Source organism: Panthera pardus, unplaced genomic scaffold, assembly GCF_024362965.1.
Source record: "Panthera pardus isolate Hobbes unplaced genomic scaffold, ASM2436296v1 HiC_scaffold_11, whole genome shotgun sequence".
NCBI classification, from domain to species: domain Eukaryota; kingdom Metazoa; phylum Chordata; class Mammalia; order Carnivora; family Felidae; genus Panthera; species Panthera pardus.
This window is the reverse complement of record NW_026526666.1, coordinates 77,361,386-77,386,371: the sequence shown is the minus strand read 5'-3', so window position 1 is coordinate 77,386,371 and position 24,986 is coordinate 77,361,386. Positions and strand designations below refer to the sequence as shown.

Genomic DNA, 24,986 nt, shown 5'->3' with positions numbered 1-24,986 from the left:
CGGCTGGCTGGGTGTTATGCCCGTGGGGAGGGACAGGCAGAGAGGTGGGGGCCCCAGAGGCAGAATCCGCATGCCATTAGAAGTGCTTAGAGATCCCCGGAGCTTCTGGATGATGTTAATGCAGCTGTATGAATATTAACAGAGTGGCCATTAATATTGATGACAATAATAAGCAAGTGTGAGTATTATTCTTAAAGAGGGCTGCTGCTTCAGCTGTTGCCTCCCTTCATTAAGACACTTCTGAGGTTCTCGGCCTTCCTCTTCCCAGACCTCACGCAAGACTCAATGGCATCCTCGTGACTTCTGCCCGGGCAGGGACTGAGCCAAAAAGGCATTTCCGACACTTCGGATTGGACGAGAATCAATGCAGGAAACCCGAGTTTCCGTCCCAGGCGCGCCGTGGGCCGTGTGAGCGGGTCGGGGGGCGGGCAAGGGATATATCTGCTTGTATATGGGCCGCCAGCTGTGAGGACTGTGCTTCTGACCCGCTCGGGCATAAGGCCCCGCCGTCTACCACCCCAGAGGAGTGTGGGCAGGGGGCTTGCAAGGGGCCCATCTCCAGGTGGCTGGAGGAATTACCCTGCTAAAGTGGTCATGAATTATAGAAAGGAAGAGGTGGGGGGAAGGCCCAGAATATCATATGTGTAAATAAACCAGAGTGGCGGTCAGACATAAAAGCCAGCCCCTAAGCTCTTGTACCCAGGGCGTCCCCTTCTCTTGCCGACCCACTCGTGCCGAGTACACAGTGAGTCGCTTACAACCTCCTTCTCCAAAGGATTTGTTAATAAGTCAATGACGGAACATCTAAAGGGGAAAAATATTTCTCTTTATAGTTGGAGATAATTGTCCCAGGAAAAAAAAAAACAACAAACCTTTAATTACAACTCACATGGAGAAAGCTTGATTTGTGGGCAGAGCCCAAATGCTGAGGAGCTAGATGTAAAATATTTGTAATATTTAGGGAACCTAGAGTTTTACATAAAAGTAAACAGCATTGCCTGAAGGCACAATTTCCAGCAACACAATAAAATGTGCAGTGAATTTATGGCGGCCATCCATTAGCTCTTACCAAGGCAACGTCGCCCCTATCTGTCGTCCATCATTATAATAGAGGGTTAATGCACCGAATTTACATAAAAAAGTCATATTGTCTGCATGAATTATTTACACTCGAAGCTGTTTTTACAGCTTGGTTTCAAGCTGGATTCTGGGAGAGATTCTGCCAGTAAATTACTCTGTGGAGACCTGGTTCTATAACTGCGCGCGGAGCCAGCAATGAAAAGAAAGGAAAATGGGCAGGCCCTGGCGGGTCGTTGGTGCTGACGCCTCTCGGGTGGGGGCTGGAGGCGGCGGTGGAGGCTTCCGGAGGCTGTTGGACCTTGCCGCAGACGGGGCTCTGTTTCTGGGCCCACGGCTTCACGGTTGCTGCCCGGCTGCCCAGCTGGTCAAAGCCAGTTTGGGCCCGAGGGAACGCAGGGATCCTTCCGAGGTATCCAGGGCAGGTGGCGGGGGGGGGGGGGGGGGGGGGGAGCTCTTGGAGGCTGAAGTCAGAGGTCTTTTAGGGGATCAGGGTCCAGGAGGGAAAGAGGAGCGCCTGTGTTTTAGGAGCAGGGGCCTGGTTCGGCAGTGTGAGTGAGACCCATGGTTCCCATTGTACAGATGGGAAGACTGAGACCTCGGAAGGCACCTACTCAAGAAGCGGGAAGCCCATTCATTCCAGGTGGGCCCAGGGAAGGTGGGGACATACAGACATGTCAGGCAGAGTGGGATGGTGATGGGGCGTCCAATCGGGGGACAGGCACAGGCCCCAGGCCTCCCACCTCAGTGCTTATGTTTTCTAGACCTTTGAGTGAGTGGAAGGCAGTTTCAGTGCTTGGGCTGGGGATGAGCTGTGCTTTTGGCACAGAGTTCTTAAATTCTCTTTGCTTTAGGGTTTGGGCTGCTGGGGAGAGCTGCTCGTGCCTCCCGGTGAGGCGGAGGTGGGAGAGCCTCGGCACATAGTGGAAACACACCTGGATTTTTAAGCCCATGCCTGCTGCGTGGCATTGGGCAAGCCCCCTAGTATCCGGGGGGACTCAGTTTCCTCATCCGTACAATGGGATTCCCAGTCCCGGCTCCCTCAGCCTGTTCCCCAAATGAGGAGAGGCTCGAATGGGATGGCATGCTCTGGGAGGTGTGCAGTATGTCACAAGCACGGCCACAGGTGACACGGGTCAGCAGAGGAAAGCCTTGAGGTTAGAGCTGATAGAGGGATAGACAGATGGAGAGAGAAGCCTGGAGAGATCAAAGAATCCCAGAGACAGAGAGAGAAAGAGAGACAAAGAGCGATCACACAGAAACAAAGAGAGAGGGACAGAGATGGAGATGGGCAGGAGGTGTAGACCCAGGAGAAAAGACTCAGGCAAACTGCGTCAGGCTGTGACTTCCTGGAGCCCTGATGGTGTTTTCCTGGCCAGCGGACAGCTTGGCAGGCTGGGGGCTGCCCTTTAGCCTGGACTCTCTCTCCGTCCAGGCCAAGAAGTTCCCCGGGCTTCTCTCTGGCCTGGAGGTTCCCTCCTGGTCACCCTCTGCTTTTCTGTCGCACAGGAAAGCCTGAGCTGGCTGCCAGCCCCGTCCTCCCCCATCCCCCAGCGCCCGGGACCGGCTGGTGCTCATTGCTGCTACACTCGGGTCTCCCGCTCCAGGAGCAGTCACGGCAGGTCCCCAAGGGCCTGGAGACAACAAATGACTCCCCGCTGACGGGTTGCTCGCTGCCTCCTGCCTGCGAGCCCGTTCGGCTGCACACCGCACACAGATAATCATGTAAGGCAAGGGAACCCCTCCTGCCCGTGGTGCTGTGATTTAAACCTGAACTTTGCTTTGCTTTCATCCCCTGGAGAAGCAAGATTTAGATGATAAATTTCTCCGTCTTCCCGGGAGCGGGCACACACATGTGCGCAGACCTGCGCCTCCACGCACACGTAGAGGTGCTCACACATTGCGGAGCCCCCGTGCATGAGCGCTCACAGATGTGTCCACCCCGCAGCAAACCACACGTGTACACATTCACATGTGATGCATTTGTATGACACGCATGCCATCCGGGGGGGACCCGCGGCCCCCGGTTAGGGCAGGAGGCCGGAACGGCTAGCGTGCACGGGGTGGGTGGGAGAGGGTGAGGAGGACAGGCAAGGCCGAGACCGGAAGACGCTGTCCAAATCTCGCCCCACCGTGCTGCCTGGAAGAGGGGAAGGAGGTTCGTGTTTTTGTGTGAGTGTGCTTGTCTGCACGTGTGCCCCTGTGCACGAGTCCGCGTGCCCATCTGTGGGTGTTGACAAGCGTGGGAACCTTTGTTGCACGCTGAGGTTGGCGGCCTACGGGCAGGGGAGGGTGCGGTGCGTTGGAAAATCACACCCACGCTGCCGCTGGCCCGCTGTTGGCCTCGGGCAAGCTGGCGCCCCTCTCTGGTCTTCCTTCTGGCCACCGAGGGTCCAGCCAGTTCTGACTTTCTAGTCTGTCTGTGAGAACGTGAGGGTGTGTTTCCCTGAGTAAGCTGGGCTTGGATGTGTGTGTGTGTGTGTGTGTGTGTGTGTGTGTGTGTATGTGTGTGTGTGGTGAGTTTGAGAAACGATCTGTGTGTATGTTTCACTTAGTGAAAGTATCTGTGAGAGCGAGGACATCCTTGTTTTAAATTGCACGCCTCCTACTCCTTTTCTGCCTTAATCTTCTCCATAACACTGGTCGCCCCTGAACGCCACTGTACTTTTACTTATTTATGTTGTGTATGGTTTCCGTCTCCCTGGCGGAACGTAAACCCCACAAGGATCGGACTTTTAGCTGCTGTGCTCACGCGTGTATCCCCCCGTCAGAACCATCTCTGGCACAGGTGGCCTCGTGAAACTTCAGTGCATATTCATTGAATGAACAAATGAACGAATGAACAACCTTATCAGCTCCCTCAGGTGTTCTCTTACGGGTCACTTGCCTTCCTTTCTCGAAAATGCTGTTAATCATGAAGTCCTGTATGTGGGCCAGTAGCAGTTGACATTGGCAAGGGGCAGATCAAGTGTGGAAAGCCAGGCAAGAGGGAAAGGTACTTTTTTTTAAAGGTTTATTTATTTAATTTGAGAGGGGGAGGCAGACACACACACACACACACACACACACACACACACACACACACACACAATCCCAAGCAGGCTCCGCACTGTCAGTACAGAGCCCGATGCAGGGCTCGAACTCATGAACTGTGAGATCATGACCTGAGCCAAAATCAAGAGTCGGATGCTCAACTGACTGAGCCCCCCAGGCGCCCTGGGAAAGATACTTTTTAAGAAAGAGAGTGCTGTGTACCTTCCCAGGAGCAGCTTTTCTGACAGAGCTCTGAGGACGGAGGGGCAGATTTCAGGGTATGGGAGGGAGGAGGGAAGAGGGAGGAAGGAGGTGAGGGTAAGGTAAAGACAGTGGTTTAGGTAGTATGTGGAGGAAATGGGAGAAGGCATTAGCTGGAGGAGGCAGTGGGGTCCTGTGGTCATTCCCACTAGCTTGGTGACATTTATCAACCTTCTTGTCGGGAGTGGCCCAGGTTCCTGGTATCTGGTAGCTTAAGTAGGTCTTCTGGGATTTGAGACAGAGAATATCTACCCGACTGTGGGAATTCATGTTGATGGAAACGTCTAGAACTATGTTGTCCGTTGCAGGAGGCACTGGCCACACAGATGTGGCTATGGAGCACTCAAGTGTCACTGTTTAAAAAAATAATTTTTTAATGTTTATTTATTTTTGAGAGAGAGACAGAGCGTGAGCAGAGGAGGGGCAGAGAGAGAGAGAGGGAGACACAGAATCTGAGGCAGGCTCCAGGCTCTGAGCTGTCAGCACAGAGACCGACGTGGGGCCCGAACCCACAAACTATGAGATCATGAGCTGAGCTGGAGTCAGACGCTTAACTGACTGAGCCACCCAGGCGCCCTAAGTGTCACTTTTTACAAAAAAGTTTTTTTTATTTATTTAAGTAATCTCCACATCCCACGTGGGGCTTGAACTCATGACCCGGAGATCAAGTGTCACACGCTTCTCTGACTGAGCCAGCCAGGTGCCCCCCTCAAGTGTCACTTTTTTAATGAGGCCCTGACCACCCTACTTAAAATTGCTGCCTGCCTCCTCCGAGGCACCCAGATTCCCCTTGTCTGATTTTAATTTCTCTTTCGCCCTTATCGCCTTCCAATACACTAAATGATTTATTCATTTAAGCTTGTTTTTTGCTGTTGGTGTTCCAGTGAGAATGAGAGAACTTGCAAGGGCGGGACCTTTGTCTGGTTTGGCCATGGATGTATCCCACGCGCCCAGGAGAGCGCCTGGTATGTGGCAGGTGTTTCGTCAGTGTTTACTGAGTGATTGGCTGCACTTCTGCCCGAGTGGATTTGTGAAGTATGTTTTGTGAGTGGGCTTGTAAAGTAAGTGCTCGGAGGATGTGAGTGTCAAGGGGCTGTGGGTTTTTTTTTTTTTTTGTTTATTTATTTATTTTGGGGGAGGAGGGGCAGAGAGAGAGAGAGAGAGAGAGAGAGAGAGAATCCCAAGCAGGCTCTGTACTGGCAGCATGGAGCCCAGCGTGGGGCTTGAACTCACGAACTTCGAGATGGTGACCTGAGCCGGAATTGAGAGTTGGATGCTTAACTGATTGAGCCACCTGGGCGCCCCAAGGGGCAGTGTTTTTGCTTGTGGGGGTGACTGACTGTGTTTGGGAGGTGGGTGGGTTTGCTCCAGAGCTCTGTCCTCTGGGGCCTGGGGAGCAGTTCTCTGATAGAGGCTCTAGGATCTGGGCGTCCTGACTGGACATCGTCAAGGGTCTGCCAACAGGCCCAGGATGGCTTCCCCTGGAATCTCCAGGAGTCCTTTCCTTGACACGCTGCCCCCTTGGTGGCCATGGGCCTGAGCCCTAGCCCTGGGAGCTTCCTGGGTCCGCTCTCTCCTTTCCCCATGGGCAGACCATGCCCCAAACTTAGGGAATCCCCGCACCCTGTAGCCAGACTGCCCCCGGGCTGGGAGGAGTCAGGGGGGTGAAGGCTGGCAGTCAGTACTGGAGGACAGCCGTGCTGAGTGGCTGGACTCAGCATCTGGATAATCTGGACACGTACTTGGGAGGAGGGGCCTGGCGGTACCCCTTGGGCAGTGGTCAGTTCAGAGGTGTCAGGGCTGGGCAGCAGGTGGCTGGGCCCGGGTGAAGGGCTGAGGAAGAGGGGCCGGGCTGGCCTTGTGCTTAGGCTTTGGGGGTGGTGGTCAAGGGCCCAGGAGTCAAGAGCTTAGGATGCCCATGTGGAGGTCAGCCTCTAGGGCCAAGACAAGGAACCCAAAGCAATGGGCTTTGGTGCCCCAGTTCATTCCCTTTTATGTGAAGGTGGTGGCTACAGAGCTGCTGGGAGGTGGGGGTGAGGCGTGGCCACCCCTGTGGATGACAGCATCGGGACCCAAAGGCGCTCAACCAAGTGACCTCGGTGCCAAGACCCAAAAAGACAAGTGCACTAGGGCTGGAGACAAAGTATCCCCTTAAGGCCTACATTTAGGAAGAATTGTCTAATATTGAGAGCATGGTGTTTGGGGTCAGACAGAACTGTGTGTAGCTTTCACACTTTCCAGCTGTGTGACTTTGGAAAGGTCACTTAACCTCTCTGAGCCTCAGTTTCCTCATAGGTAAATGGAGATACTTTTCTTTCTTCCTCTCTTTCTTTCTTTCTTTCTTTCTTTCTTTCTTTCTTTCTTTCTTTCTAGTGTGAGAGTGGGAGTGGGGCAGAGGGGAAGAGAGAGAGAGACAGAGAGAGAGAGAATCACGAGCAGGGTCCACACTCAGCATGGAGCCCAGTGTGGGGCTCAGTCTCACGACCGTGGGATCATGACCTGAGCTGAAATCAAGAGTTGGACCCACAACTGACTGAGCTGTGCAGGCGCCCCGCTACTTTTTTTTCATAGCGGGACTGGAAGGATTAAGCTGTCATTATGACCGTTGCTATTTTATTTAAACGACCGCACAGATCCAGGAAAGGGAAGACTGCTTTGACAGGAGTTTGTCTCAAAAAGACCCAGGGCTTTGGCTGATCTCAGATTAATACGAGGGCCTCGTATGGATGGTGACGTCTGTGATTAGAAAAGAGGGGGCAGCTGGTGGCTCAGGTGGTTAAGCGCCTGGCTCTTAATTTTGGCTCAGGTCATGATCTCACGGTCCTTGAGTTCGAGCCCCGTGAACTCAGTTTGGAGCCTGCTTGGGATTCTCTCTCCCTCCCTTTCTCTCTGCCCCTCCCCTGCTTGCGCTCTCTCCCTCTCTCAAAATAAATAAAAACAAGCATTTCAAAAAAGAAAAGAAAAGAAGGTAGTCATCCCCGGAGCCAACATGGGCTCAGCAAGACCAGGCGAATCTTTCAGATTCCGGACAGCTTAGCGATTGGGGGAATCTGTTATTTATTGGGTGCCTGTCGTGAGCTGGATACTTCACATATATGATCTTAATCTTCACAAGTTGTGCTCTGGATGTGACAGTATCCATTTTACAGATGGGAGACTGAGGCTCCGGGAAGTTGAATGGCATTCCCAAGACTGAGGGCGCTGGGATTCAAGCCTGAATCTGTCTGGCCCTTCGTGTCATATCGCGCTGCCTCCTAAAACACTGGATAGGGTCTGTCATGCTCTCTAGGACATGATGGCTGGCTGGGAGGGCATCGAGGGGGCTCCCGCCTGGCTGAAAGACCGCCACAGAGTGTTCATAGAGTCGGAACCAGGTCAGTCTGTGTGGGTCTTTAGAGGTAGCCGTGGGGCTCTGCCTTCTACCCTGTTCTGACCAATATATGCCACAGACCCAAAAGGAGGTATAAAGGGTGCAGGCCTGTAACAGCAAGAGGTGATAGAACAGAGAAAAAGGACAGAGCAGAGCTCAGATAGCAAAGTCAGGATCCTGAAAGATTTCAACAGGCTGGAGTGGTCAGGTGGGTTTGGCATGATGAAATGTCCCAGGGACAGTAAAGGCTGGGGCCTGTCTTGACTACTGGAAAAAATGAGAAAGGGATTTAGGAGTTCAAGGGCCGGTGAGTTCAGTATGTGTCACTAGGCTACATTAAGAAAGGTATGGAGTTTGGAACAAGGGAGGGGGACCACTGTCCTGGCCCAGCCTGCTTTCTGCCCTGGGGCAGTCTCTACTGTGCATATTTGAAGGTCATGTGTGATTTTCTGTCCTTCATCTCTTTTTGCAGAGGGGGGGTGGCGGTTGAGGTAGGCAGAGCCCTTCTGGAGTTTGGCCCTTGGATTCCATCCAGAGTAGCCTTCCAAAATGCCACCTTTGGAGGTGGGGAAGTAGCAGCAGATTTTCTGAACTTCTGTTTGAACAGAAAGTTCTGGATCTGGTCTTTATGCTCTCTGGGCAGAGGAATGTGCCGGTCCCTGAATGCTGAGGAACTGGGAGGGGTCCTGGTCCCCTTGGCCACTGGCCAGGTAGGTCCACTCCCTTTCCAGCTATGTCCTTCTCCTCTCAGAGCCTTATCCCGGAGGCCAGTGCTTCTCCAGGGCCTGGCAGCATTGGGTCTTCTGTGCTGGAGGCGGGCAGGAACAGAGAGCCTTGTAAGTTGCTCATGTCGGGGCTGGATCCCTGCTTGAGCTGGGGTGTCACCTGCCAAGCTGAATTCGGCACAGGAAGCGCCTGGCTGGGAGACGTACTGTTTAATTTGGAGGTTCTGTTCCACTCTGAAACGCACTGCTCCTGCCAGCTGCAGTGAAGGGAAGCTGTTCAGCTTTCCTCTCTCATGCCAGGATCACAGCCACTTTTTCCTGAGAAAGAAACAGGGCTGCAGACAGTTTTACTCATTAAATGCTTCTTTTCCTTTTAAATCTGTTTTTACAAAAAAAAAAATTTTTTTTGCACGAACAGAAAAGCGAAACGAGTGATATTAAAATAAACAAGGCATTGGAGACAGGAAGGTTAAAGCAGATTGTTGGGGGTGGGGAAGGGGGTTGGAGACGCCCCACGTTTCTGCACACAGGCTGCTTGTAGCCCGTTGAAAATGCGAACGAGAGAAAATGTCCAGGAGTCTGCCCACCTCCCAGCCCAGAAGAGCTTTTTTTTTCCCTCAAGTGTCTTGGGGATTTACTGAGAAAGAAATGGGGAGGGGAGCTCTCATTTATCAAGACCCCACTAAATAAATGCTAGACCTGTAACCTGGGTGATGTCATTCAGTCCTCCGAGGAACCCTGGGGGATAGGGCCCATTTTATAGATAAGGAAGGTTGAGGCTCAGATGTATTTTTTTTTTTTGAGAGAGAGGGAGTGTGAGAGAGAGAGAGAGAGGGCACAAGTGAGTGAGGGGCAGAGAGAGAGAGAGAGAGAGAGAGAGAGCAAGCGAGCGAGAAGCGGGGCTCACCCGGGGCTCGTGTTTTACCTGAATCAGGGCTCGAGCTCACCCGAAGCAGGGCTCAGAGGCTCACGTGGGTTAAGGTTAACCAGTCGGCGATATATGGAACTGGGATCTGACCTTGCATGTGCCTGACCTCAGATGCCATGCTCTTTTTGCTATCCTTTGTCACCCTGAGCAGTTGTATATCCAGCTGGCAGGTGCAGAAGGAGGAAGAGGAGAAAGATGAGATGTTGGCCAGCCCTGAGGAGTGGGTGTCCTACCTGGCGAGAGGGCACAAGACACTGATTGCTGTGAGTGAGCCAAACCTTAGTTGCTGGGTTCTGACAGATACAGTGGGTTGGGGGAAGGGTGTGGGGTGTGGATGGGGTTGGCTTGATAACCAGGATAGGTTTCCTGGAGGTGGCCCTCTGGAAGTTGAATGGAGGTGAGAGAATGGCCTTGAGCAAAGGCAGGAAAGGTGCTAATCTGGCTTGGGTGTGAAGAGGTGAATCAGGGTGGGGTTGTCAGGATGGTTGTGTTGGAATCAGGGGATCAGGGTGGAGAGTGTGATGCCAAGAAAGAGTCTTGGGCTGCGAGGCAGGTGCCTGGTTCTTGTCCTGGAGCTGCCACTGCTCACTTGCTTGTGTGGTCTTGGGAAAATCCCTTTCCCTCTCTCGGCCTCAGATTTTCTGTCCGTTAAAATGGTGGAATTCAACTCGAGAGCCCCTACAGACCCTTGTAGGGTCCCATGAAGAGAGAAGGTGACTATAAAATCCAGAAGGCCTTGAATTAAGGACTTGGCATTAGAATCATCATGAAATATTAGTCTAAGAGGCCCCCAGAAATCACCTTCTAGATCATCTTACTTCAGTCTGCAACGAGTTTTTGAGGTGAAGGGAAGGGAGGTGGGAGAGGGAGGGGCCTCCAGAGGCCTGGACGGCATGCAGAGGACACCGAAGGGTCTGGCGGTGTTTTACGCGCATTCTGCACCAACATGCGGTGGACCAAGAGGTAAGGGGTCAAACAGGAGAGGGAGGTGAGGCCAGACCGTGGAGGACCAAGGGGCTTCCGTTCTATCCTCTGGGTAGTGGGGAGCCATCGAAGGAGTGGGAAGGACCTGCGCAGAGGGGCAACTTTGACAGATCACGTGGGCAGGTTTGATGATGTGTTTGACGGGGGCTGGGAGTCGATACAGGCCAGGGTGAGTGCCGGGAGGGCAGTTAGGGCGCCGCGTGTCTGCTCAGGGAGAGACGGTGATGGTCTGAGCCGTGGGAGCAGAGTGGGCATGTTGAGGACAACATCCGTTCAGGAGGAACTGAGAAGAGGGGGGAATAGGATTTGTTGATTGACTGCACGTGAGGAGTGAGGCAGAAGGACCCCAGGTTTCTGGCTCTGTGGTCCTTACTGAGATGGAAACACTGGGGGAGGGATAGGTTTTGGGGGGAAGAAGATGAATTCAGTTTTGGGTTTGGTGAGTGTGAAGAATCAACGGAACACGTATGTCATGACTTTTTCATTCAATTGATCACTCCTTTCTTCATTCATTCGCCTTTGAGCATTCACTGTGTGCCAGGCACGGCTGGCTGCTGCCTTCCCGAAGCTGTCAGTCTAGAAGGGCACTCAGAAAGTTCTTCCTCATGCTGAATTTCAGTCTGCCGGATTTTTGGTCTTCTTCTGCCCTTCGGGACCTCGCGGGACTTTTCCACCTTCAGAGAGTAGAGACCAGTGGTCGTGGCTCCCTGCGTTGCTTCTGGTTCAGGGAATATGGGGCTATGCAGACCATGTGAATTTAGAAAGTTGCATAGAAATGGATTTCGGCCCTGAGTGCCTTTTTGCATGGCCTCATCTGTCGAGTGGGTTTAATCAAGCCTCTCTTACAGGCGGTGGTGTGCTGGAGTGGGTTCCTACTGGCTTCCAGAACCGACTGAAGGCATCTCTTCTCAACTCTGTGGTCAGTGACGTCCCATTGGTAGCTTGAAGTCAACCACGGTGGGAGTATTTACACCATGGGAATTGGCCGCTGCTACAAGCCGGGTCTCTTTCTTTCTTCCAGACTGCTAGTTGGTAAATATCTGCCAGCATCCCACTGCTTAAGGACTCACGGGCAGGATGCAGGATGTTGAGCACCTGGTGCACGGCCCCCGTGTAGGCACACCTGCTTGGCACACAGTAGGAGCCTCACAAACGTGACTCCCTTCTCCTCAGACATCTCTCTTGTAGGGGCAAAGCGATTGTTCCATTCACTCAGAGCATCACCTCCCTTTCAGCCAGGGACGACTCCTTCTCTCTTCTCAGACGACGTGGTTCCAGCGACAGCTGCCCTCTACTTGCTCCCTCTGGCCTCGGCAGAGGGGTGGATCCAACAGGATGAGGAGTTTGGAGTCTTATGAATCTGGATTTGAATCTTGGCTCTGCCCCCTGCTAGCTGTGTAATAACCCTGGGCGAGTTATTTAATCGCTCTGAACCTCAATTAAGTCACCTGTAAACTGAGGACAGACATGCCTCCCTCATTAAGTTGTTGTGCAGATGGAATGAGGTAATGGGTGTGTGTGGGTGCACGAGGCCCTGGCAGCGAGGCGGCAGTTTCAGTGGGAGCTTGACCGACGCTGGTCTCCTTCCCTGAAAAGTCCAGTGTGGACTCGGGGTGGGGGGTGGGGGCGCTCTGACAGCCGGCAGGGGGCCAGGGGGGGCAGCGGGGAGGCGGAATCAGGGCTGCATCCTTGGGAAAGCTATTTCCTGGTGGAACACGTAGGCCCGGAGTGGCTGCGGGGCCGTAGGACCCTCCAAATGCATTCTGAGTGCAGCGGAGGGGAACTCCCCAGGCCGAGGTTCACGCTTCCAGACCGTCACCTGCAGATCTGCAGATATAACCGCCTACCAGCAGTTCGGCTCGTGGGTTTCTGGGGCGGCTGTGGCAGCCTGGGCTGCGCTGATTTACCACCCCAGCCCCAAGCAGATTAAATCACCCAGAGTCATTTGAATTGTACCTGGCCTTGTCACACAAATCTTAGAAACTGCTGTCTGGCAGGAAAACTTTCTCTGTACTCCTTGGAGGAAGTCTGAGAGCTCTAGAAATTGAGGTGGAGTGGGAAAAAGAAGGTGGTGCTGGGAGGGGGAGGGGTAGGTTTCTGCATCTTCGGGTCAGGCCTGAGTTGGTGGTTGGAGGAGAGACTGTGGGTGTGTACCCGTGAGAGAGCAAGCGAGAGAGAGAGAATGAGAGTGTGAGCTCATTGCAGTGGCCTTTGGGGGCAATGTCATCTCTGGCTGTGTGACACAGGGCAAGTCACTTAACCTCTCTGAGTCTCAGCGGATTGTTGTGAAGGTCAAAAGGGCTAGCTTGCTAGCGTTTTGTAGACTTTATTAATCAGCTGGGAAGAATAGACAAATGACTATATAAACAAATTATATATGGCTGTGCTTACCATATGTTGAGCAGAGAGTAGGGACTCTGGGAGTTAAAAGAGAGTGGGTCCATTATCAGAACTCTGGGGCTTGACATGGGCCTTAAAGGAAGGCTAAGTCCCAGGAGAGTGATGTGGAAGAGGTTATGGTACAATTAAAATTGTCAACCCCCATCCATCTCCCATGGTGTATGTGGCTTTGGAGTGGAGTCCTGATTGACTTCGTCGGTCAACATAGTCCTTCTCCCCAAGACATTTTTGACACATGGATTGGTTCTAAACCAATCAAGACACACATTTCCCCAGTCACGGGAATTGGTTTAGATTGGCCCAGTGAGACAGAAGGCCAGAATTTTTTGTTAGATGACTGGAGAAAGACATCCAGTCTCTCTCTATCTGGATTTGAATGAGGTAGCTTGTGGATCTAATTCCTGGCAGGCATCTGGTGACTGGGAACACAACCGGAGATTACTGTAAACATATGGATGTGGGAAGAGCCCAGAACATCACAGAAGAATTCTGTCCCAGCCCTGATCAAACTGTGCCTGAAGCCTGTTGCATCTGGACTTTCTATTAAGTGAGCTGAAGAATTTACTTTTAAAAGCCCATTTAGATTTTAATTTTGTATTATTTAGAGCTAAAATCTGATACAGGGATCTGAGTGGAGAGTGAGGACCTACTTGGTATCAGGCAGCCATTAGTGAGGAGAACATCTAGGCTGGAGGAAAGGGTTGGGAGGGTGTGTGATGAGCAGGGGTGGCAGGAGGCCACAGGAAATAAGGCTGGAAGAAAGTTTGGAGTTGAATAATGGAAGATCTCAGACACTAGTGTAAGAATCTGGGCCTTCATTCTGTAGGCAGTGGGGGATATTTGAAGACTTGTGAGCTAGTGAGGGCATGGTAGGGTGCTGTGAGCCCAGTGGGATTTGAGAAGGTCAACCTAAGAGTAGGATATAGGTGGGACTGGAAGGAGAAGTTGGGGGCTAAGACCTAAGAACATGATCATTTACTGGTACTGCACCCAGTGTGTGGATTATCTCACTTAGTCCTTATAATAACTCCTCTTTTCTTTTCTTTTCTCTTCTTTTCTTTTTTTCTTTTTTCTTTTCCTTTCCTTTTCTTTTCTTTTCTTTTCCTTTCCTTTCTTTTTTATTTTCTTTTCATTTCTTTTCTTTCCCTTTCTTTTCTTTTCCTTTCACTTCCTTTCCTTTCCTTTTCTCTTCTTTTCTTTTTTTTTTCTTTTCTTTTCTTTTCTTTTCTTTTCTTTTCCTTTCCTTTCTTTTTTCTTTTCTTTTCTTTCCCTTTCTTTTCTTTTCCTTTCGCTTCCTTTCCTTTCCTTTCCTTTCCTTTCCTTTCCTTTCCTTTCCTTTTCTTTCCTTTCCTCTTCTTTTCTTTTTTTTCTTTTCTTTTCCTTTCTTTTTTCTTTTCTTTTCTTTCCCTTTCTTTTCTTTTCTTTCGCTTCCTTTCCTTTCCTTTCTTTTTTCTTTTCTCTTCTTTTCTCTTTTCTTTTCCTTTCCTTTCCTTTCCTTTCCTTTCTTTTCTCTTTTCTTTCCCTTTCTTTTCTTTTCCTTTTCCTTCCTTTCCTTTTTTTTTCTTTTCTCTTCTTTTCTTTTTCTTTCTCTCTCTCTCTCTCTTCTTTCTTTTTCTTTTTGTTTCAATAATCTTCAATAACTTGACAAGACCGTATAGTTACTATATGACAATCAGGACCCGAATACAGGTCATCTGACTTCAAAGCCTGTACCTTATTCACATTTGTGATGACACAGGTGACAAATTAATACAAGCCAAACCAGGATAGTGGTCACAGGAAGGGATGCATGGGAGACATTAGGCTGGTGACCCCCTAGATATGTTCTCATTAAAGTCAGAAACTAGACCAGGGCAGCTGTTGTTATCAGTATTTTAAAAATCACTTTTGCGGCACCTGAGTGGCTGAGTCGGGTGGGCATCTGACTTTGGCTCAGGTCATGATCTCCCCACTTGTGGGTTGGAGCCCCAAGTCAGGCTCTGCGCTGACAGCTCAGATCCTGGAGCCTGCTTCAGATTCTGTGTCTTCCTCTCTCTCACCCCTCTCTTGCTTGCACTCTCTCTCTCAAAAATAAATAAACATTAAAACATTTTTTTCTTAATAAAAAAATTTTAAAAACCCACTTTTCCTAGGGGTGCCTGGGTGGCCAGTTGGTTAAGCGTCTGATTTCAGCTCAAGTCATGATCTTGTGATTCATGAGTTTGAGCCCCTCATCAGGCTCTACACTGACAGCACAGAGCCTGCTTGGAATTCTTTCTCCCCCACTCTCTCTCCTCTTCCCCTGCTTGTGCTCTCTCTCAAAATAAATAAAATAAAATAAAAAAACCCACTTTTCCTAAGGTGCTAGGCATTGTAATTAGACAAGAAATAAAAAGAGATACATATTAGAAAAGGAGAGCCAATAATCATATCTAGCAGATATGATTATTATTTATCTGTAAAAATTCAAGACAGTTTCTTGAAAACAACTGGAAAAAGTAAAGTTTGGTAAAATGGCCAGTAACAAAACAACATATAAAAACGAATAGCTTTTCTATTTATAAAATGACTACCTAGAAGGTAAAATAAAAGGCCTCATTTGCACTGTCAAGAAGAAAATAGTAACACAAAATGCCTGGAAATAAACTTTATTAGAAACATGTGGGATTTACAGGAAGAAAACCAGAAAACTTGCCTGATAGAAAAGAGACTCGGATAAATATGGCATGTCCCTAGTTCTTGGGTGAAAAGATTTAATGCTTTAAGTTTGTTCGTGCTCCTTAAGGGAGTGTACAAAAGTGAAGATACTCCAATTAATACTGCAACAGGATTTTTAAAAAATTTGACAAAAAAAAATTATAAAGCTAATCTGGAGGAGTAAAAAAAAAAAATAGAGTAGCTAAGGGAAATTCTGAAAAAGAAAAATGATGAATACTTACCCTCTCAGATATTAAAATGTTTTATAAAGGGACAATAATTAAAATTCTTATGTAAGAATAGCAGATCACCAGGATAGAATAGAGGGTCTGGAAATGGATCCAAGTATTTAAGGGAATTTTGTATACGATAAAATGGCATTTCTGTTGAGTTGGGAAAATATGGGCTGGTTTATAAATGGTGTTGGCATGGGCCAGCCATTACAACACAAGCTGGTTTTCTGTCTTTCTCCAATAAGACCAAGGCATGAAGACTACAGAGTCTTCATGAATACGAATGAATAAATATGAATGACTATTTTGGTCATCTTAACGTGGTGATGTTCCTTCTAAGCATGATGGGATATCCAGGAATCATAAAAGAAAAGATTGATACATTTGAATATATGAAGATGAAAAGTTTAAGACCATTAATAGTAAAGGAGAGGGGCGCCTGGGTGGCTCAGTCGGTTGAGCGTCCGACTTCCGCTCAGGTCATGATCTCACAGTCTGTGAGTTTGAGCCCCGCGTCAGGCTCTGTGCTGACAGCTTGGAGCCTGGAGCCTGCTTCAGATTCTGTGTCTCCCTCTCTCTCTGTCCCTCCCCTGCTCATGCTCTGTCCCCCTCTGTCTGAAAAATAAATAAAAACATTAAAAAAATAGTAAAGGAGAAAAGGGAAAGTGTATATGATAGATAATTGTTTAATCTGATTCTCAAATGTGCAAAGAACTCTTAAACCATTCATTAAGCAAAAGATAAATATCTCATTAGAAAAATGGGCAAAAGACACGAACAGGCAATTCACAAAGAAAATAATTACAAATGACAAAAAAGGAAGAAAAGATACTCATTTACTTTCATTAATAATTTAAACAATGCCAGTAAAAACGAATGTCTTTTGCCATCTGTTGATTTGACCAAACATTAAAACCTGGGGCTAGTGAGGGTGTGGGAAGATATGCTGGGACACTGTTGATGGGAAGTACATTGTACGTTTTCAGAAGGACAGAGTGGCAAAATTGGAAATAGTGTACTCTTGCAGCAATTTCCTTTGTATGATTTTATCCTAAGGAGATAATTACAAAGAATAAGCAAAGAGATATTTACCACAATATTGTTTATGAGAGTAAAATCTTGACAACGTTCTAAAGGATCAATAGAGACCCAGCTAAATAAAGTATGATACATACATACAATGGAATACTATGAAGTAATTAAAATAATTTTGTAGAGCTCTATTTATTGACATAGAAAGATGTCTATGACATATTGTTGAGAGAGAAAAGCAGGTGTCAGTGAGAACAGTATGTATAATACAATCCCTCGTCTATAAATTATATACATAGATCTCTATGTGTATATATGCATAGAGATATGTCTGGAAGGCTGTTCACCAAAATGCTGGAGTGGTTATATCTGGGTGGTAGGATTTTGAGTGATTTTTACTTTCTTTTTCCTACTTTTAAGTATTGGTTTGATTTTTTTTAATTTTTTTTTATACTGAGGATATATCATGTTCTTCAATCAGAATAAATAATAAAGCTATTTTTATTTTGGAAATTAGATAAATATTAAATAAGAGGACTCGGCAATCGTGATTTAATGGATGCAGATAAAGAGTCAAGACGCTGCCAAGAATTTGATCCTTGAGCCTGGGAGGATTATGCATCGTGGAGAACCTGGAGTGGGAGCTGATTCCGGAGGAGAGAGGAAGTGCTGGGATTTCGGAGCTTTGGCTTGTTGCTGTGGCCTGTAGGCAGCAGGACGGCTCTTAGGAGGCTGATCCTAGGGGCACACTTGAGGGGCACAGAGGGCTTTTCCCAAGGACCAAGCTGTGGATGAGATCTTGGAGGGAGGGGGTGTAGGAGCAAGAGAAGACTGGCAATCGGGCCCTGGAACATGGCCACATTTATGTGATGGAAGAAACTGCATTAATGGTCAGAAAGGCAAGGAACCACGGGGGGCGGGGGGGGGGCATAGCTTGTCTTGGAATTCCATAAGGCGGGGGGCGAATTTCCAGAGAAAGGTCAACCATATCTAATGCTGCAAAGGCACGGACACCAGGGAGAGGGTACGGGACTTGACAAATAGGAGTCTGTTGGTGATCTTGGAGGGAGTGGTTTGGGTGGGGGAATGGGGCCATATGTGGGTGTATGTGGGAGTTGGGTGTTTGTTAAGGGAGAAAGGAGGGTTGTAGCTTGGGGGAGTAGATTTGAGGGAAAGGGACTGAGCCTTGCTTGGGGGGGTGGCATTAACTGGCATGGGCACCACCCTGCCCACTCCCCAACACTGGCAGGCATCTCTAGACATTCTGTGCAACCTGGGGAAGCTTCAACACCTTTTTCCCAACAGCCAGACCAGGGAGCCACCAGAATCTATTGGACTTGGCCGGTGAGAGGAGCCTCTTTTCCATGCCTGGGCTTGAACACATACTTGAAGGATGATGGGAAGGCAGGCATGGAGGCCGTGATTGAAGGTGCAGGGGAGAGGCCTGGTGGAGCCAGAGGCCCCCAGTGCAGGTGTGGGCTGTGGCTTCAGCCCCAGAAGACTTCTGGGTCTGGAGCCCAGGGTGATTAGAGTGCTCTGTCTGTGAGTGTGCGGTGACTAGATACATGCTTTGTGTGATGCTGTGAAAAAGCCCGGCTGCGTGTAAATTACTAGCTGGTACACAGATATTGGGGGCTCACCATGGCTCACCATTTTGCCATCCAGGGAAGGCAAAGCAGGGACTCATTGTCTGGACACCTGGCCTAAGGGGAGTCTGCCTGTGGGCTCCAACTGCAGGGTCTGAGAGCAGAATAAGGAACTGAGATTCAGTCGTGGCTTGCTGGAGGAACTTTCAGGAAAGACACTCAGTGGGGTTCAGCTGCCATCCTCCCAATGGTGTTTTGATTGCATCAGTGAGAACATGGGGTCCTGGATACTGGAGGGAAAGGCTCTTCTGGACCATCCCTGACCAGAGCTTGTCTGGAGCAGTGGAGGAACACAGGCATATGGCAGAGCTCACTGACAGCAAAGGTCCAGAATGGGGAGAGGCCCAGGCATCACGCCCGGTGGAGGAGAAATGTTGAAGGAGCTCAGGCCAAGGAATTAAGTGTTTGCTTTTAACATTCTGAAGCGGTGTTTCCTAAAATGTGCTTTTAGAGTCCTGGTTTCTTGAGGTTGTTCCACAAAAAAAAAAAAAAAAAAAAAAAAAAAAAAAAAAAAAAAAAAAAAAAAGGCTTCTGTGAGCAAATACATTTCATGAAATGCAGCACCCTCAGCTGGGTGCCTGTGAGCACAGTAAAGGCTCAGAGAAGTCCTGCAGCCAAGAAACGGATGCAGAAGTTTTCCAAACTTATTTGACCACAGAAACTTTTTCAATTGCAAAATTGAAATTTACCTTCTGCAAGGTTAGTGGCTGACCTCGGACAGATGCAGTGACATGTCCTGCATGGTGCCACGGGCAATGTTTGGGCCAATTCAGGGATGTTGCAAAGAGGCAGACTTTGGCTCAGTTCAAGGAAGAACTTTGCCACAATTGCTGATATTTTATTTTATTTTATTTTTTTAATTCAAAAAATTTTTTAATGCTTACTTATGTTTTTAGAAAGAGAGAGAGACAGAGCGCGAGCAGGGGAGGAGCACAGGGAGAGGGAGACACAGAATCCGAAGCGGGCTCCAGGCTCCGAGCTGTCAGCACGGAGCCCGACGTGGGGGCTTGAACTCACAAATCGCGAGATCACGACCTGAGCCGACGTCGGATGTTTAATTGACTGAGCCACCCAGGCAGTAAAGGACTTTCCGTACCGGAGGCCTTGAGCAGAGCCAGGCTGCAGGTGGGTGTCACCCTTGATTTCTGGGGGTCCATGAACCCTGAGAGAGGGTCTCTTTGGCTACCGAGGGGTAGTACTCCTCCCTTAGAGCCTGTCGCTTGGCTTGTACTGCTTCATACTCGGCCCAAGAGTACTTGGGATACTTGAAATGATCAGTCTGTGAAGGTAAGATGTGAACACATAAATATCCTCATTAAGTCCCAAATACACATCCCAAACTTTACATAACAGGAGCAGCAGCTGGAGACGCCCACAGCCCTAATTGCTTCTCTGCACTAAGAGAACATCCTCTCTCCAGTTCTGCTTATTCCATTCATTTAGGTAATTACTGGAGGGAGCCAGCTGTGGTAGACCGGCGGGCAGGCGGGCTGGTTTGTGACACCACGGGACGGGCGCCACCACGAGGATGGGGTGCTGAGGGGCGCTGGCAGCTCTCAGCTCTCTTCATGGGGAGCAGGGGCCTGGGGATGGGAGGCCGGCCACTCAGTGCCTGTCCCGATCCCACTGAGCTTCTGGGACAGGATGCCTGACCTCCTGGGGACCTGACCAGCATGTGCAGGGCAACAGGAAGGACCCAGGGCCAGGTACAGGCATGGGGACAGGAATGGACGGGCGTAGACGCCCCTGTGTAACAAACTACTCAAGATGCCTTCTCGGAATCTTGTGCTGGGCTGGCACGCTGAGGCCACAGTCCCTGCCCCCGGAGCCCACAGCCTGGGGGTAGGAAACAGCCACAGGGGGGAACAAAACCGGATCAAGGCAAGCTTTCAGGCCCAGGAAGGTGGGTGCCTGGGACCGAGAACCAGACTCTGTCTTAGAGAAAGGGGTCAGAGAAAATCTCCTGGAAGAAGAGGCAATAGGATTGACCCAGAGGGGGAAGTCGCCCGCATTTGGGGGGTACCCTTCGGCAAAACGGAGCCACGGCGACCGTGGACTTCTGGGTCCCAAAGTAACACCTGTTTTGCCCCCTCCCCCCAGCCTCTCGTCTCTAGTAACCATCCAGGATTCGTGAAGACCATCTGGGAGACACCTTCAAGGATGTGCGAAGCATGGAGCTCTCTCAGCTGGGAGCTGGGCCCTCGGTGGTCGGCCAGAGAGGACACCCTCGAACGGATGGATCGAACCCCTCTTTGGAGGGACACTGGGGAAGGCTGTGGCCCAGGCACGCTGCCCGCCAGGCTTCCTGTGGGTGGCGGGTGTAACTTTTCTTCCTGGTTCTCTCTGAGCCGCCAGCTCTGCTCCCCCAGCCCCGAGTGGCGGCTCCTTGGGCCGGAAACAATGTGCTTTCTCCACGCCTGGGAGTGGAAGTCAGCAGTTTGGCACCGTCTGGCTGGCAGCCTCCACCGGCTTCCTTTGGCACTTTATTGGCAAAGGCGGTGACATTTCTTTCAGTTGGGTGGGTGGAGCTGTTATGCAGACTCTCGCTCTCCTCATTCGCCAGATGAATATTCATGACTCAGGCAATCTGTACCAGCCAGACTTTCCTGAGGGCGGCAGCTTTTCTTCTCTTCCTCTCTCTCTTTTTCTTTCTCCTTCTCTCCTTCCCAGCTCTTTGGAAAGCTGGAGTACAGCTATATTTAATTTACAAATACGGAGCTATTTAGCTTGCCTTTTGGGGTGCAGGCACTGGGGAGGAGATGCCGGGGATGGGAACAGTGGAAGCATTTGGACCCTGACCCTGGGCTTCCTGGTCCCAGTGTCCAGCCCCCAGGCCCCACAGCCTGGGAAGCCTTATGGATCTGGGGCTCCCTTTGAACTTGGCATCTTGGTGCCTGCATGCCCGAAGGTGCGGCAGCTCTGTGCCACCTCGTTCCGCGCTGGCTGCCGAGGTCAACGTGGACGTCTGAGACACTGGTGCCTTCCTGCCCAGTGCATGGCAGACCCCAGCGATAGATGAATGCTCCCTCGGCCTCCCTACTGTGCTCTCCCGCTTGTCAAGGCCCACTCAGACCCTGCTCCAAGCCCTAGACAAAACCCCAGAAGGCACTGGGGCATTTGCTAGTCATTTCTTTCCTAGAGGAAGAACCAGTCCCTACTTGGGGTCCCCGTTCTCTGGGGATACACCTGCTCCCTCCCTGGGAAGGGTGGCTACCTACTTTCTTTTGTCTCTTCCCATAGAGGCACCAGAAACTCTGGCAAAGGGCTCAGAATTTCCAGAATTTGCCAGGGAATTTGGTCTTAGCAAGGATGTTCTCGTGTATGTCTTGTGTGTGTGTGTGTGCGCGCGTGTGTGTGTGTATGTAAATATTTACGCACAGCTTAAGTGAGTCTGTATGCCTACATCTATGTTCGAGTGTTTGAGTGTGTGTCTGTATGTGTAAGGGCGTGAATGTGTATGTGGCGGGAAGTCTGGGAATGTCTGCATGTGCGAATGCGCCTCTCCAGTTAGAGTTGCGTATGTATCGTTGTGGGTCTGGGGTGTTGTGTGTCAAGGTGCTCCTTGGGGGGGGGGTTCAGAGGCTTGTCTGTGTAGTGTGTATGTGTGCATGTGCTAGTGAACTGTAAGATGTGTATACAAGTGTATGTGTGCATGAGAGTCTGGAGGAGAGAGAGAGAGAAAGAGAGAGAGAGGGAGAGAATGATTCCCCCTGACCTCCATTCTCTCCCAAACCTCATCCTCTAGCGAGGTGGAGGGAGATGTCCCCCCCCCCCCCCACTTTGCAAGTGTTACAGATTCTATCCAAGGACGGGAACAGAAGGCTTCCCAGCACAGAGCGTCCTGAAATTACTTTATATTCCCCCCTCCTTGTTTCATCTAATCAAAATAGCGTTAGGCTCACCCATTCTCCCTGCCCATCCACTTAGCCCCGAGGGAGGGAGCGAAGCGGGCCATCTTGTCTGACCTCCTCTGAGAGCACCTTGCAGCCCCAAGCCAAGGAGCTGTCTTCCAAATCTCCTCGTTCCACGGCCCATGCTTCAGTGGCAAGAGCCAGCTGCCTCCCTGCCTGCCAGCAACCGCCAAGCTCTTCCAGAACCCACATCCAGGCTCAGCCTCATTTACAAATATGCAAATTTGCATCTTTTCTGGTATGCAAATGGAGACATGACAAATAGCTAATTAGGGTCAAAAGAAGCACTCTGAACCAATTAGTTGTAGGGTCGATTCCTTTCTGCTGGGAGGAGACTGGCCTCTCCTGCCCCCCTCCATCCCTGGCTCCCCCAGGCCCACACACTCTGGCCTGTCCCGTCTGGCTGGGGCCATGGACGGTCAAAGAGCACTGAAACAGGGGTTGTTGCTTGAATCACAGTCCCACTCTGGGTGTTAGCTGTGTGACCCTGGACACACTCACCGGGACCTCAGTGTCTCCCTCTGTGAAACAGAGCAACGGCAGTGGCTGTCTTGCCCCTAAACCTCCACCCCAGTGTCGTGAGACTTTGGGGGGACTTGGATGACAATAGCCTCTGGAAACTGTACTAAAATTCCTCTGATAGGCGCATCACTTGTGTTCTTCCAAAGTATTCTGCCCTTGATTTCATGTAATCGTCACATCCACCCTCTGAATTAGATGAATTAGATGTAGCGACAGCGTGGCAGTGAGTTTCATCCTGGGTGCCAACTCTGGCCAATTACGATTGTCTGCCTGGAGCGGTGCGTTGAGAAGGATGTTGAGGCCAAGTCTGGATTCCCCAGGAGAGAGACTGTGATCGATTAATGATGTCTGCCACGGGCAAGTCATTGGGCTCTGGCAGTCACGTGCTACATATTTACCGCCCAGGAAAGCTGTGGAGTTCGGAGCAGGCACCCGGGTTCCGGTCCTGTCTGCTCCCTTGAGTAAGTGACGTCCCCTTCCGGAGCTCCGCTACCTGGTCTAACCCAGGCACAATACAGCTTGGGTCTCAGAGCTATTGTGAGGAGGCAAAAGCTTTCTTTCATCCGGGAGGTGATGTGGACACTTAATTGACACTTCAGTGGGACGGGCGTGCTGTCCCATTACAGAGGTGGGGAGCCCAAGGCCTGTGGAGGGTGGATGACTCGGAGAAGAGGAAGCCAGCAGCCTTACCAGGCAGGCCCGCACGGGCGGCTGGGGCTGCTCTTCTCTCTGCCACCACAGGATCTTGGCTCCCTCCTGCCTCCCCCGCGCTGATGCCCCAAGCAGGCTGCAACAAGCCCCGCTGGCCTGGCTCCACTTCTGGGTGTGAAGTTTGGCTGAGTCGGCACCTGGGAGAATGGGGCAATTGCCATCCTGGAGCCCAGGGCCTGGCCCAGGGCCAGTGGGTGGACGAGAGATGGTGGGAGGGCCCGAGGACCAGGGAGCCAGCCAGAGCTGGGCGGCTGGCAGGAGAAGGTCAGGAGAGCACCTGGCTTGAAGGGGGCCGGCTTGGAGGTGCTGAGAGCCGGGGCCTGAGTGCAGCACAGAGCCCAGCTGTGTGCGTGTCCTGGCTGTTGGCAGTGCCCGAGCACGGCCTTGAACGTGCCTTTGTGCATGCGCATGCGTCTCGGGATACATCTGCGAACGTGTGTTCTTATAAATCTTTTAATGTGTATTTATTTTTGAGAGAGAAAGAGGGAGAGAGAGACAGAGACAGAGCATAAGTGGGAAGGGGCAGAGAGAGAGGGAGACACAGAATCCGAAGCAGCCTCCAGGCTCTGAGCCATCAGCACAGAGCCCGACGCGGGGCTCGAACTCATGAACCGCGAGATCGTGACCTGAGCTGAAGTCAGCTGCTCCACCGACTGAGCCACCCAGGCGCCCCGTGTGTGTTCCTAAATGGGCATAGATGCATCACCTAGCAGTGTAAGAATAGGCATTATCTATGTAGTTGTGCACATCTGTGCGTCAAGGTGTGTCCGTGTGTCCGTGTGTACCTGTGTGTGCGTGCCTGGCCTGCCCTCTGTGTCCAGGTGAGCTTCTTGCAGGTACACGTCAGCATCTGTGTGTGTCTGTACGTTTCTACCCGAATGTGTGGGTGTCCATTTGTATGTATCTTTCAGTATCTGTACAGGCGTGTGCACACTGGTGCATCCGTATTGGTGCACGTGCGCCCACCTCCGTCAGTATCCATGGGCATCGCTGTTCAGCGCGTGTGTCCTGTCTAGTGCCCTGTGCCTCTCTGTGTCAGTGTCTATAAACCCGCCCTGTACCTGCACTCGCGAGTGCCTCTGTGGCTGTGCCCATGTGCTGGTCCATTTCTGGGTGTGCACGTCTCCCTGGGAGGGTGTTGGTATCTACTTTCTAATGCAGGCATGGCTGTATCAAGGTGAGCAGGATGGACTCTTCTCTGTGACTGCCATAGCTCCCTTTTGTCCTCTCCATTTTTCTCTCCTCTCCTCCTTCCTTTCCTTGCACTTCACCCGAAGGGACCTGGCTGGCCCAGGCTGCTGTGGAGGTGACAGATGAGTTTTAGAAGCCCACTTTGGCCTCTAGAGAGGGGCTCCCTATGTCCATCTCCCATGTGGGCTCAGCCCTAGAGCCACACAGGCGTCGGGCTTTTTAAAATGGAAGTTGTTGCCCGCCTCCCCCCCCCCCCCCGCTGCATATTAATCATCACCCCCAGCAG

The 24,986-nt window shown here is 50.7% G+C and overlaps 1 long non-coding RNA gene across 6 annotated transcripts in view; it reads left to right on the top strand.

Moving 5' to 3' along the window:
• Positions 1-24,986, top strand: part of LOC109255485 (uncharacterized) — a 68,428-nt gene that overhangs the window by 42,867 nt on the left and 575 nt on the right. For 2 of the 6 annotated variants that reach the window (XR_008420290.1, XR_008420294.1), the window contains exons 2-4: positions 9,546-9,657; positions 19,262-19,490; positions 20,466-24,223. This is a non-coding gene — a long non-coding RNA (uncharacterized LOC109255485). Of the gene's footprint in view, positions 1-1,567; positions 2,803-3,565; positions 4,073-5,255; positions 5,402-9,545; positions 9,658-19,261; positions 19,491-19,718; positions 19,809-20,465; positions 24,224-24,986 lie in introns of those variants that run through there. The other 4 variants (XR_008420293.1, XR_008420288.1, XR_008420289.1 and 1 more) reach the window with 4 other exon arrangements.